The 13,772-nt window shown below is 31.5% G+C and overlaps 1 protein-coding gene across 1 annotated transcript in view; it reads left to right on the top strand.

Annotated features, from left to right (window-relative positions):
• The window catches only part of LOC114331856 (protein tincar), an 841,442-nt gene that overhangs the window by 816,330 nt on the left and 11,340 nt on the right, over positions 1-13,772 (top strand). The window lies entirely within an intron of this gene.

Here is a 13,772-nt window from a genome sequence, read left to right as displayed (position 1 = left end):
AGTCCAAGGATCAAAATCTATATGATGTTTAAAGGCGCTTTTACCATGAGGGTGGTTGCCACCCCATCTCAGGGGTGGAAATATTTTATTATATTTTTACCGCAAAAGTTGATAAAAACATTCATTCTAAGCAAAAAATGGTTTATACATTTTTTTGATAAAACTATTAGTTTTAGATTTATTCGCTATCGAAAGTGTTAGTTTTATATCGAAAAAATCAATGTTTTTCGATATTATACTCATTTACGATTCACTCAATTTTTGCCGTAGAAAATTTTTTAAACCAAATTCTTGGGAATTAAATAGCCTACAATTTTTTCCATTTTCTCGTATCTCTGATGCTAATCTTTCTATTCTGAAGAAAATGGCCAAATTTACCAAACTACAAAAATTCGTTATTCGCTTTTAACTCCAGTTGTTTAAAAACTAATCATTTTAAGCCGATCACACTTCAAGAATCTATTAATAATACATAAATAAAAAAGAATGAATAAGGCTAATGACTAAAAACACAGCTAACTTACATTATTATGCTTTTAATAGGATTTCTCCTTTTTTTTTTCAAAAAAATATATTGATTTTTTAACCGTAACTTTTTATTTTTTATCTTAGAAAGTTTGATAAAAAAGAATTTTTTAGGTTTTTACAAGATCTATTTGGCTATTAATATTAAATCCTTTTGAAATCCTCAGTAGCAAAAAGAGGTGACTTTGAAAGGGTTGGTAAAGGTGATTTTTGCATGTTATTACAAGTGTAATTGTCAATAGCTCACTCAATTTTTGCCGTAGAAAAAATTTTTGTAAACCAACTTCTTGGGAATTAAATAAGCTACAATTTTATATTTAAACATTTTTTTCGTATATCTGATGCTAATCTTTGTATTCTGAATAAAATAGCCAAATTTACCAAACTACAAAAATTCGTTATTCGCTTTTAACTCCAATTTTTTTAAAACTAGTCATTCCAAGCCGACCAAACTTCTAGATTCTAGAACCTATTAATAGTACATAAATAAAGAAGACCAAGTAAGGTTAATGACTACTTTAAATTAGGGTGATGATTAGGGGGTTGTTTCTAATCACTTTTTCGCTTAAAAAAATAGGGACTGACATTCTTTTCATTATAAGTCACTTAATTATTGAGCTAGAGACTTTTTTTATTTCTGTAGAGAGATATTTTTAAATACTTTAAATTAGTTTAAACAAGTTATCCTCGAAACATGCATAGTTTTCCCGTCTTTTGACTTTGAAACTACAATATTTAGCATTTGACGAAGAAAAGCTAACATATAATAAAGTATAGCTCGATTACTATTGGTCTTAAAGAGAAGTAGAAAAAACGGTTTTGTTTATTTTTTCAAAAGGTACATTTTTGTTAAGCAAAGTTGTTTTGATAAAACGAAAACTTTTTGAGTTATTAGCAGAAAACTGATTAAAAACATTGATTTTTTCGATGTAAAACTAACATTTTCGATATCGAATAAATCGAAAACTATTAATTTTATCAAAAAAATGTATTGAACGTTTTTTGCTTAGAATGAATGTTTTACCAACTATTGCGGTCAAAATATGTATAATAAAAAATTTCCACCCCCGAGATGGGTGGCAACCACCCCCATGGTAAAAGCGCCTTTCGGACTCATATAGATTTTGATCCTTGGACTATCCACTACTTATTCTCAAATTTTCAAGCAAATCTATCTATTCTGTAAAAATTGCGAGGTTTTGTCCTATTTTAAGTTTCATTAATATATAGATAAGCAAAAAAGGTCTACTATGAAGAAGAATTTAGAAGTACTAAAAAATGAGTAAACTTTACTAGAAAAATATAATCATTAAAAATATTGGTATAACAATGGGATGTAGATGGAGAAAAACTGAAGGTTTTTCAAGAAAACAGGAAAGTGTTAAAGGATAAATATATGACAGCTAAAAAATTGAATATTATATTGTGACCAAATTTATATTTACTCTTATCATAATGCACTTGTACTCTATTATCGGAGCTACGTAAATCGAATACAAAAAAATATGGGCATTGAGGAAGAACGAAATTGCTGATTGCAATGTAATTTGGCCACTGAACATGAAAATTTTCAAATATAATTTAGATTGCAAGCCACTCGTTTAACAATAAATGTTTTATAATATCTAACATGTACATTTAAGTAGGTATTAGTAAATAGATTTTATAGTTTTCCCACTCTATCTTTGCCCATGCATGAAATTATTCACGAATTACTTTTTACACTAGGTCTCTTTTTTACTCACAGAAACTAGTATCGCAAAATTAAGCCGCTTGTCCATAGAAACCACAGTAAGTTAAAGAAGGATAAACAATACGGCATGTCTTTGATACCATGTTTACTATGAATTTTGACGTTTATCATTTTCAGTGATAGTGACATTAGCGCATTTGTTGTGTTTATTAGAATTTATAACTTATATTGTGTTTATTTTATAAAGTTATATTGTGTTAAATATAGTTAAATATGAATGAACAATAAAACTGTATAAAATACGTCCACGGCATAATAGCCATTTCCTAATTATAAATTGACAGTACAAATATATGTATCAATGATATTATTACATATTATTATCGACGTATGTTTCACATAATTATATTATTTAACTTGTTTGAAAATTAATCATCACGTTTGAGCAAAGATAAAATGGAACAACTATAATACATAGAAGAATATGTCTACACTTTTTAATATTTTAATACCTTATTGTATTTCTAAAGTATTAAGTTATTAAATAGTACGTTCTTTAACGGTAAAATATTGCAAAACCTCTAAATTTTAAAGAACCACTTGGATTGACATGAAATTTGGCATACACATAGTTAATAAGTACCCAGTACAGGCAAAGTTGTAGCTAATGAAAAGTAGGTTCGTATTCGTCAAATTCCAAATCAAATATTTCATCGAGAAATAACCAAAAAACGGAACACTTTTCGGGGAACACTCATTTCAACTTTTTTAACGTGTTTAAAAAAAGGTTTATTTTTGTTTTTTAAAAAAACTTCTAACCTTAAAAGTAAATGAGTTATGCTCAAAATATTGTTGGTACCTTTTATTTTTTGGTAAAAAGAATCCCGAAAAGCACCCCCTAATTAGCATATCACATGAAATTAATCGTAACCGCTTCACAGGTTACTTTACTTATTTATTTTTTATACGATCTGTAAGTCTCAGCGGTTCGAAGTGCTTATTTTTGAAAAGGCTGTAGTTAAAATGGCTTGAACGAGTCACTAATCCCGAGTGTATGCAAATTTTGAACAGCCATAGCATAACCGATTTTTGTGTAACAGGAAAACAAAAAGTCCAAAATATTCAGAAAAGCAAAACGTAGATTTTATCACTTCTTGAGATTTTTGGTATTACTAATAAAGATCAATTTTTCAAAATTAAAAATTTTAAAAATTTTATTTTAAAACCATTTTTTTTTCAAAATAAGCAGGTTGAATCGATGAAACTTACAGACCATATAGACACAACATAAATAAAGCAACATGTGAAGCGGTAAGGATTAATTCTATTTAAGTTTTTAATTAGGGGGTGATTTTCCCGATTTTTTTATGCCAAATCAAAACGGACCAATTAGTGGAGTCACTGAAGGTGGATATGAGCTATTACCTCCGATTTCGTTCAACCTCCATCCATTTGCATGAACATTAGTGAGTGGTTAGAGGATATCTCAAGAAACAAAGGAGACACGGTGCCAACTTGCGCTTTTACTCTTTAGATGGATGCCAGCCCTTCTCGGGATGAAAATTATTTTATTAAAAATAACCCCAAAATTAGATAGGGGGACAAATTCTAAGCAAAATTTGTTATATAAAGTTATTAAAATATATCAAAACTTTTTGAGTTATTAAAGATCAAAAATTTTAATTTTTCGTAAAAAAATGCATGTTTTTAACCGATTTTTTATAGATAACTCAAAAACTATAAGTTTTTACAAAAAAGTTATTATTACCAAAATTAAAGCTAATAAAAAACAAAATATGTATACTTCTTACTAAAAATCCTTTTAATATTAACTAAAAGTGAGTTATAGGTAATTGAATGCATATTTTTTTCGGCGAGTACCCAAATCTAAGTATTCAAGCTTAAATTACGGGAAAATGATGCATTTTATAACATAAACTTATTAAAAATTTGTGAAAGTACTTAGAAATATCTATCAAATGAGATACCGAACAAGTTAATAGCGTTAAAATTGATGCTAAAAAATTTTTTCAAACTTTATCTTTTATCAATTTTTCCAAAAAATGTTAGTGCTTTTTTTAATAACTCCGTTAATTTTTAAGATATCAGATTCACCTAACAACAGTTTGAAAGGTAATTCTAAAGGCTATTAAAACGCGTTGAACCTAATCTTTTAAACCCTTTACTTTTTTAAAAATCAAAGATTAAATGGCCACGGTTACATGGTTCTCGCAGCAAAATTTAAGCTTTAAACGTTTCTAAATGTTATTTTTCACCCTACAGAAATGGTAAAAAGGCATAATATTTGATATAGAAAAAACTAAAATTTGGTTATATACCATTTTTTACGTATATTGAGTATTTTTACAGTTATTATTAAAAGAAAATGAAAATGAGGATAATTTTAAAAATTCTGATTTTTTTAAATTATACCTTTTTTTCAAAAATATACATTCTAAACCGGTGAAAATTGTTAAAATCATTACTTATGCTAGTACAAAGAAATTTTTGTAAGGATTACTATAAATTTTAATTTTTGTGGAAATGGCGTATGTTTTATTTTTCACTTTTTCCTAAAAAATTCGAAAGGGCTCTCTTAGTTTCATCATAACTTGCTTAATTTTGATGCTATTAACTTCTTCTGGAGCTCATTTGTTAGGTATTCTGAAGTAATTTGATAAGTATTTAGCAGGAATATTTTATCAAATGCATGTTTTCTCGTTATTTAACCTTGAATACAGAGATTTGAGTACTCATCGAAAAAAATATACATTCAATTACCCATAACTCACTTTGAATTAAAATTAGTTTAGTACTTTGAGTAAATAGTGCATTCAATTTTTTATTGTCTTTAAGTTTAGTAAGAATAACTTTTTCTAAAAGCTAATTAGTGTAGGAAACAGAGGTTGAACCTTGCAAAATGGACACAAGTCCGGTTTTATTTTTTTTCTGGTAGATCAAGGGGTGCTTATTATAAGACTAACTTTTTATGAAAAAATTTCGCCCCGGAACCCCCTTTTTCACCCCTTTAAAGGGGGTAATTTGTGGTTTTTGCGGAACGTAGCCCTTCCTGTACCTTTTACAAAATTTTTTTTTATAGAAATATGAAGAGGACTATATTTTCTATGATTTATTTCCAGACAGCATATGTCTATCATCCACCGTTTAGCGGGGGTGGCGCCCCAAAGTTGACAAGTTTTTAAAAAAGATGTTTTTAAAAAAAATATATTTTTCCCTAACTGTAACGGAAATTAAGAAAAAGTCCTGCTACAATTTTTCACAAATAAGTGACTGATTTTTTGGTATAGGTTTCACTTAAGGGTAGTTGCCCTATTTTTAATTACAGGGTGTTACATTTTAAAAAACCCCTTTTTATACCATCTGAACCGTTTATGCTAGAGTAAAAAGACTTTCAGCGATTACTCATGTACTGGTGCTATTTACAAATTTATATAATGCACCCCCATTTTTTCCCCGGAACCACCCCAAAAAAAGAAGAATTAATAAATAAAGTGATTCTCTTGGAATCCTTCACACACAATGCCCTTTATTAATATGCTTCATATATCATTTTGTGCACGTTATTATTACCCATGCATGGACACCAAAAGCGATTTCCTAGTGCAACCCCTGTAGCCAAAAAAAAATAAATAAAATGGGGGTTGAAATTTTTTTTTGTTTTTTGCTTTTTGATCCATATGGGCATATGCTTCATCAATTCTGCTTTTCAAAAATATATATGGTTATTGCAACATTCCTGCGGAAACCACCCCTATCCTTGAAAATTTACTGCAGAAACTACCCCTATCCCTTGGCGAGCATGTTTTTACGATTTTCTCATTACCTATGTATTATTTTTAAACAAAACTTGTACAAGGTTAAAGACCACTATTAACTCTAAAAATTAGGTCCTATTCATTTTTTTCGTATAAGCAACCGATACGGCACAGTGGCGCCGTAAACCTCGTGATATGCTTTGGCGGGCTCCAGTTTTTGGTTTTTATCTCGTTACTTGTTTGTTTTATTGATAAAGTACTTATGTAAAATAAAACAACACAGTGTAAGCTACAAATTATGACCTATACACATTTTACGTTCTTTGCCCCCCAAAGCCACAGTGGTGGCCCAAAATCAATTTTTGCATATTTTCGCCACCTACACGCAATTTATTTCATTAATGCTACCTTAATAGCACAATATTCACCCTTAAGTGGTCGCTAAGCAGTGGCGGATCCAGGGAGGGGTGATGGGGGCGAACACCCCCCCTCTCACACCAAAAGTGATATTATATTTAAAGATTATAAAAATATTCATTTATTTTTATAGAAATTTAGCCAATTGGCACCCCCCTTAACGATGCTGGATCCGCCACTGTCGCTAAAACATAAAAAGTACGCCATCATTATAAAAATAATAATATAAGTATTTCTATAAAAATAAATGAATATTTTTATAATCTTTAAATATAATATCACTTTTGGTTTGAGGGGGGTGATCGCCCCAATCACCCCTCTCTGGATTCGCCACTGCTTAGCGACCACTTAAGGGTGAATATTGTGCTATTAAGGTAGCATTAATGAAATAAAATGCGTGTAGGTGGCGAAAATATGCAAAAATTGATTTTGGGCCACCACTGTGGCTTTGGGGGGCAAAGAATGTAAAATGTGTATAGGTCATAATTTGTAGCTTACACTATGTTGTTTTATTTTACATAAGTACTTTATCAATTAAACAAACAAGTGACGAAATAAAAAACAAAAACTGGAGCCCTCCAAAGCATATCACGAAGTTTACGGCTGCCGTAACGGTTGCTTATACGAAAAAAATGAATAGAACCTAATTTTTAGAATAAATAGTGGTCTTTAATCTTGTATAAGTTTTGTTTAAAAAGAATGCATAAGTAATGAGGAAATCGTAAAAATATGCTCGCCAAGGGATAGGGGTAGTTTTTGCAGTATATTTTCAAGGATGGGGGTGGTTTCCGCAGGAATGTTGCAATAACCATATATATTTTTGAAAAGCACTATTGATGAAGCATATGCCCGTATGGATCAAAAAGCAAAAAACAAAAAAATACTTTCAACCCCCATTTTATTTATTTATTTTTGGCTACAGGGGTTGCACTAGGAAATCGCTTTTGGTGTCCATGCATGGGTAATAATAACGTGCACAAAATGATATATGAAGCATATTAATAAAGGGCATTGTGTGTGAAGGATTTCAAGAAAATCACTTTATTTATTAATTCTTCTTTTTTTGGGGTGGTTCCGAGGAAAAAATGGGGGTAAATTATACCAATTTGTAAATAGCACCAGTACGTGGGTAATTGCTGAAAGTCTTTTTACTCTAGCATAAACGGTTCAGATGGTATAAAAAGGGGTTTTTTAAAATGTAACACCCTGTAATTAAAAATAGGCCAATTACCCTTAAGTGAAACCTATACCAAAAAATCAGTCACTTATTTGTGAATAATTGTCGCAGGATTTCTTCCTAATTTCCGTTACAGTTAGGGAAAAATATATTTTTTTTAAAAACATCTTTTTTAAAAACTTGTCAACTTTGGGGCGCCACCCCCGCTAAACGGTGGATGATAGACATATGCTGTCGGGAAATAAATCATAGAAAATGTAGTCCTCTTCATATTTCTATAAAAAATGTTTTTTGTAAAAGGTACAGGAAGGGCTACGTTCCGCAAAAACCACAAATTACCCCCTTTAAAGGGGTGAAAAAGGGGGTTCCGGGGCGAAATTTTTTCAGAAAAAGTTAGTCTTATAATAAGCACCCCTTGATCTACCAGAAAAAAAATAAAACCGGACTTGTGTCCATTTTGCAAGGTTCAACCTCTCTTTCCTACACTAAATAGTTTTTGAGTTATACGTGAACAGCTTTAAAACACACATTTTTTTACGCAAAAATAAAATCTTTGATCTTTAATAACTCAAAAAGTATTGATTTATGTTAGTAACTTAATATAACAAGTTTTGCTTAGAATTTGTTCCTCTATCGATTTATGGTATTACTTTTAATAAAATCATTTTCACCCCAGAAAAGGGGTGGCATCCACCCCCAGGGTAAAAGCGCAAGTTGACATCATATCATCTTTGTTCCTTGAGGTATCCTCTAATTGCTCACCAATTTTCATGAAAATCGATGGAGGTTCAACGAAATCGGAGGTGAAAACCTTCAGTGACTGCACTAAATTGTATTTTGAGCATAACTTGCTCACATTTGATGCTAGAATATTTTTTTATAAAAATAGACATAAAGCTTTTTAAACTCTAAAAAGTTGTAATGAGTTTTTTCCAAAAGTGCTTAATTTTTTGGTTATTTCACGTTGAAATATATTTATTTGAAGTTTGGCGAATATGAACCTATTTTTATTTAGCTATAACTCTGCTTCTACTAGGTCTGGAGACTTCATGTATACACTATTTTTTTCACTTTTTTACAAGCTATACTTTTGCTAACAATGGTTTTTTCGATAAAATACTTTTTGAATTAATTGCGAAAAATTGTCTAAAAACGTGTTTGTTTTGCTGAAAAATTAACATATTCACTCGCAAATAACTCGAAAAGTATTGACTTAGTGAAAAGACTGTATAGAATAAAAGTTGCTTAGAATTAGGCATTTTATCGAATTTCGGACTTATTTCGAACGTATGTTTTTCACCCCCGAGAAGGGGTGAAACTCACCCCCAGGGCAAAAGCACACATCGGCACAATATCACTTTTTTTACTTGTTGGCTATGCGTATGCCAAATTTTATATCAATCCAAACGGTTCTTTAAAATTTACAGCAAAAACCGTCAAATAATGTACTAAAAATATCATTTATCAGTTTATCACATTAGGGGGTAAAGAGGATTAGATATTAATAGTAATTCATAACATTTAATTTGTAAATATCGAAAATTATTAAGCAGTGGTTTAACGCACTTTGTTTAATAGATATTTATCTATTTTTATCAAATAATAATATTGTACCAATAGCCATAGCTGCCGAGGTACTTTATGTAAATAAATAATAAATAATAATATTCCCTTATGAAAACAAGCCAACTGCAAACAATGTGCCAATTTCAGATTAAAAGTTTTATGAGCCAAGAACTTAAAATTCGACTAAAAATAGTTTTCAAGAGATTAAACAAACAATTTGAAAAAGAAGTGGGCTACGATACGACTAATTTGAATTCAGAGCCGGAATGGGAAAATAAGTGGCTTTGCTTTCTTTTTCAAGTATCAGTGGCGGCTGGTCAGAGGAGGCAAGGGAGGCTTAGCCTCCCCATAAATTTTTTACACACGCTACACTGTTTTGTTTACTTTGCTATTTTCCTTCGCGTTAGAGATATCGCAAAAAGTTATTTGAACAAGTTGTTTCAAATAATATTCTAACCCCACATACCAAATTTCAGCACAAAATTCGGACTTTTAGTTTTTTCATTATTTGTAGTCGGGATCCTAAAATCGCAGAGGAGGCTGCTGGCCGGAAAATTTCACTTGCTAATGCTCCGCGTAGCCCAGCAGCGTTTAAGGATGGTTTAAGGAGACCCGGTCTCCTTAGCCAAGCCGCACACCAAAGAAACATGAAACGAAAAACATGAAACATGAAACGAAAAACATGTTTCATGAAAAGAAAACACTTCTAAACAAATCTCAAAGTCCGCCTACCAATGAAACGAGTGTGATTCATGCTCATGACACATTTTTATTTTCGGAGAGTTTCATAAATGGCCGGATATATATTTGTTTAGCAGTGGTTTATTTCCATGAAACGTAATTTACGTTTCATGTTTCTTTGATGTGCTAATAGAGCTTCTAATGCCTTAGAGCTGCACATCGCTTAACGCACACGCTGCCCGGAGATCGGGCAAGTGAGATTTTTCGACCAGCAGCCTCCTCTGTCAGAGTTGCCAGATGTGATTTTATAAATCCCCCACTTAGAAACTGAAATTCCCTCAAATTGAAGCTCAAATCACCCAAATTTAAATTTTTGACGCATTTTAATAAATTAGTAGTCAAATGTAGCGAACAGTAAACAAAAATTATACTACTTATCAACAGAGGGCCCTGGAAATAATTCATAGCTCTCATCTTCTTCGATTATATGAGAGTATAATATACAGTTCTATGTGTACATTTGCAAATTTAATTTCCCATGACCCCTTAAAATCTTCCATAATTTTCACCCCAAAAAATCTTCCAACCATTTCTGCTTAGAGAAGTTCCCCTATACGCTTTCAAATTACCCCAAAATTGTGGGAAAATACCCCAATCTGGCAACCCTGTCCTCTGTGGATTTTAGGATCCTGACTACAAATAATGAAATAATGAAAAAACTAAAAGTGCGAATTTTGTGATCAAATTTGGTATGTGGGATTAGAATAATATTTGGAACAACTTGTTTAAATAACTTTTTCCGATATCTGTAATGCAAAGCAAAATATCGGCAATTTACCGTGTTTTTGCATTCGCAGAGTAAGCCGCTTTTAGAATTAAAAAAATTCAATTGAGTATCTTAAACAATGTAAACCTTCAACCTGTATGGACTGCAAAACTTCAAATCTGTATTTATTTTGATATGCATATCTACTTACAGAGATAGAATTGTTAACAAATAAACGACACAAACTTTGGTAATACACTTTTACAATTATACTAACTATTTTTAAAATGATATATTATGAAATAATTATGAATTATGATGATATTATAAAATGTAAATAAAAAATGGTCAAAAAAATGGGGCCCTAAATTAGATTTTTTTGGCGGATTTTTTTTTGATAGTGCAAAATTTGTCTAGATAATTTACAGTTAATTATAGCCTCCCCTATTGAAAAAATCACGAGCCGCCACTGTCAAGTATTGTTGCACAAGAATTCCTGATTTAGAGTGGTGATTTATTTCTTGCTGTTTTGACCATTCGGATCTCCCCCATGCTAATGGGGTTAATTCAGTACACAACATTTTTTTAGCATAGAGAAAATGGAATGTATACATATATCCTATATTACTCTCTATACCGATATGAAACCTTGATCACGAAAGTTATTATGATGAACAAGTTAGAAGGCGTTGAGATATACTCTTATTGTCGAATGAACAAAATTCCTTGGCTAATCAAGGATTACCTTTGGCATTGGTAGACAATAAAAAAGGGCAATACAAATATTTTTACAATGGACGTTGAGAGGTAGTCGAAAATGAAAATGACTCAGACTGAGATGGATTTCTCAGAATTTCTATCCCCTCCCTTTAACTTTGGAACCTCACCGCTCAGCAAGAGTAAGCAAGTGCAAGTAGTAAGGTATGGCATTTCAATTAATATAGAGATGGAAATTACCGCTATTTAATGGTAACGTTCCCAACGTTACGAGATATCGCGGTAAAAGGTGACAGTCACCTATTATGTTGTCACCATATTACCAGATGCATGGTAGATGCATCAACAATGGTAGACAACTCCCGTTGTCCCGTCCCGTTCTCGTACATGCGTTCTTGACTTGCCGGGCCGAAACGACGAGCTATTTCGTTACTGTGAGTAACTTCTAATCAAAGCGACACTTTGTCACTTTTTTGTAACGATTTGCTGGTGTGGTGCGAACACACACAAGATAAAACAAAAATATATTATTTATTTGTCAAAGAGTAATTACCCAATGCACAGCATTACAAAATAGTAAGGTATAAAATTTTAAAATTTAAATAGTTAAGTACATGTCATAAAGTTAAAACTAACATAGACAAAATAAACAGTGAACGAAATGACAAAATAATTCCTAATAAAACGTAAAATATTTCTTTTATACCCTACAGTATTCGGAAATCGTTCAAATATACCACCGTTTGCGTATGAATAATATCCCAATCTGTCATAAAAACTCCTGCGGACAGATGACAGAGTCTCTGCTGTAACAGAATTGGAGACTTCTCTTATTCGAGTTTTTAATTCATCTAAGTTTTGGGCTCTAGCCTTAAGATGATCGTAGATGGTGTTTTTTAAATATCCCAAAAAAAAAGTCCATGAGTGTAAGATCTGGAGATCGCGCAGGCCACTTAATATCACCTGTTCCACTGATAACTCGATTCGGGAAAATATTGTTTAAATACTCCTGAATTATTCGTGCGTTGTGAACTGAAAATCCATCTTGATGGAACAAAACATTTTCCAGATTTATATCAGGAAAATTGATAATAGCGGGAAGAACATGATTCTGTAACAAATCGAGGTATTTTCTGCTGTTCAAGTTGCCCTCGATAAAAAAAGGACCTATTATGTGGTCTCCTAAAATACCAGTCCAGACGTTAACTTTTTTGGATGTTGAGTTCGGCAAACAACACTTCTATGCCTGGTTTTCATGAGCCCAATACCTCGTAATGGAAGGATCATGTCTCCCTACTAACGAAACAGAAGATTCATCAGTGAACAATATGTTTTTAATAAAATTTGGATCATCATTAGCCTTCGTCATTAGATCTTCACAAAACTCCATTCTTCGAAAGTAATCGTCTGGATAAAGCTCTGCGTTTGTACATATTCAAAAGTCTTGTAACCGTGCTTTTTCCATACTTTAGTTACAGTAGCATTGCTAGCATCCAACTCTTGAGCAACGCTTCTACTTGAACGTGTTGAATCTACGTCGATTGTAGCACACATTTGTGTATCCCGGTATTCTCTTTCCTCGACTTTTTCTGGTGACACTTCTTGAGGGTGGCAATTTCTGCATTGTTTGAGACAATAATTTTTCAAGAAAATATCGTTGTTTAAAATGATATTTTAACTGTTAAAGGTGTAACTGGAAAAATGTATCTACTCGTTCGGATAATAACAGTATGTTATTAAAATCACGTCAATTTTTCTCCTTTCTTGATTATTAGTCTCTTTATTGCATAGTAATATAAATGATTGCAATCACTGAGTACGTAGTTGGTGAAAAAATAATCATAATATTAATTAATAATGAATAAGTAAAGCCATTAACAGGTAAGGATTTTTAAAAGAATATTCAAAAACTAAAGAAATAGCCAGCTCTATTTTGAAGATGAAATTATGACTATTCTGTACTCCATTCTTCTTGTTTATAATACATGTCTAATAAATTATCATAAGAATCCAGGGTGATTGAATTTGGGAATCCGGCAATGAAATTGATACTCTAACGATTACTCATGCCGCCGACACTTTTAATATTTACATGTCTATAAATTATAATAATATCGTTTATATGTAACTTATTGCATGTGGGAAGTCGGCAGTATTGCCATTTTAAGACTCTATCTCTAATCGCCAAGTTAACACAGTGTATAATATACTTTTCATAAATATTCTAATATTCTAATTGTTATGCTTATTCAGATTTAAATTATGTTTAACTAAATTGCTAAATTTTTACTTTGAAAACGGAATTTTTAACTAAATCGCTAAATTTTTACCTTGGAAAATCTGAAAACCACTTGAAATCAGTGTCGGTATAATTGGAAATAAAGCTAAGTTAAAAAAAGCAAGGTTTGCATGTTCTCCGATTTCCCTGATTTTAATTACAAGCTTTGTAAATAG

This window comes from Diabrotica virgifera, chromosome 2, assembly GCF_917563875.1.
Source record: "Diabrotica virgifera virgifera chromosome 2, PGI_DIABVI_V3a".
NCBI lineage: Eukaryota > Metazoa > Arthropoda > Insecta > Coleoptera > Chrysomelidae > Diabrotica > Diabrotica virgifera.
Note: the sequence above shows the minus strand (reverse complement) of the source record. Positions and strands in the feature narration are given on the sequence as shown.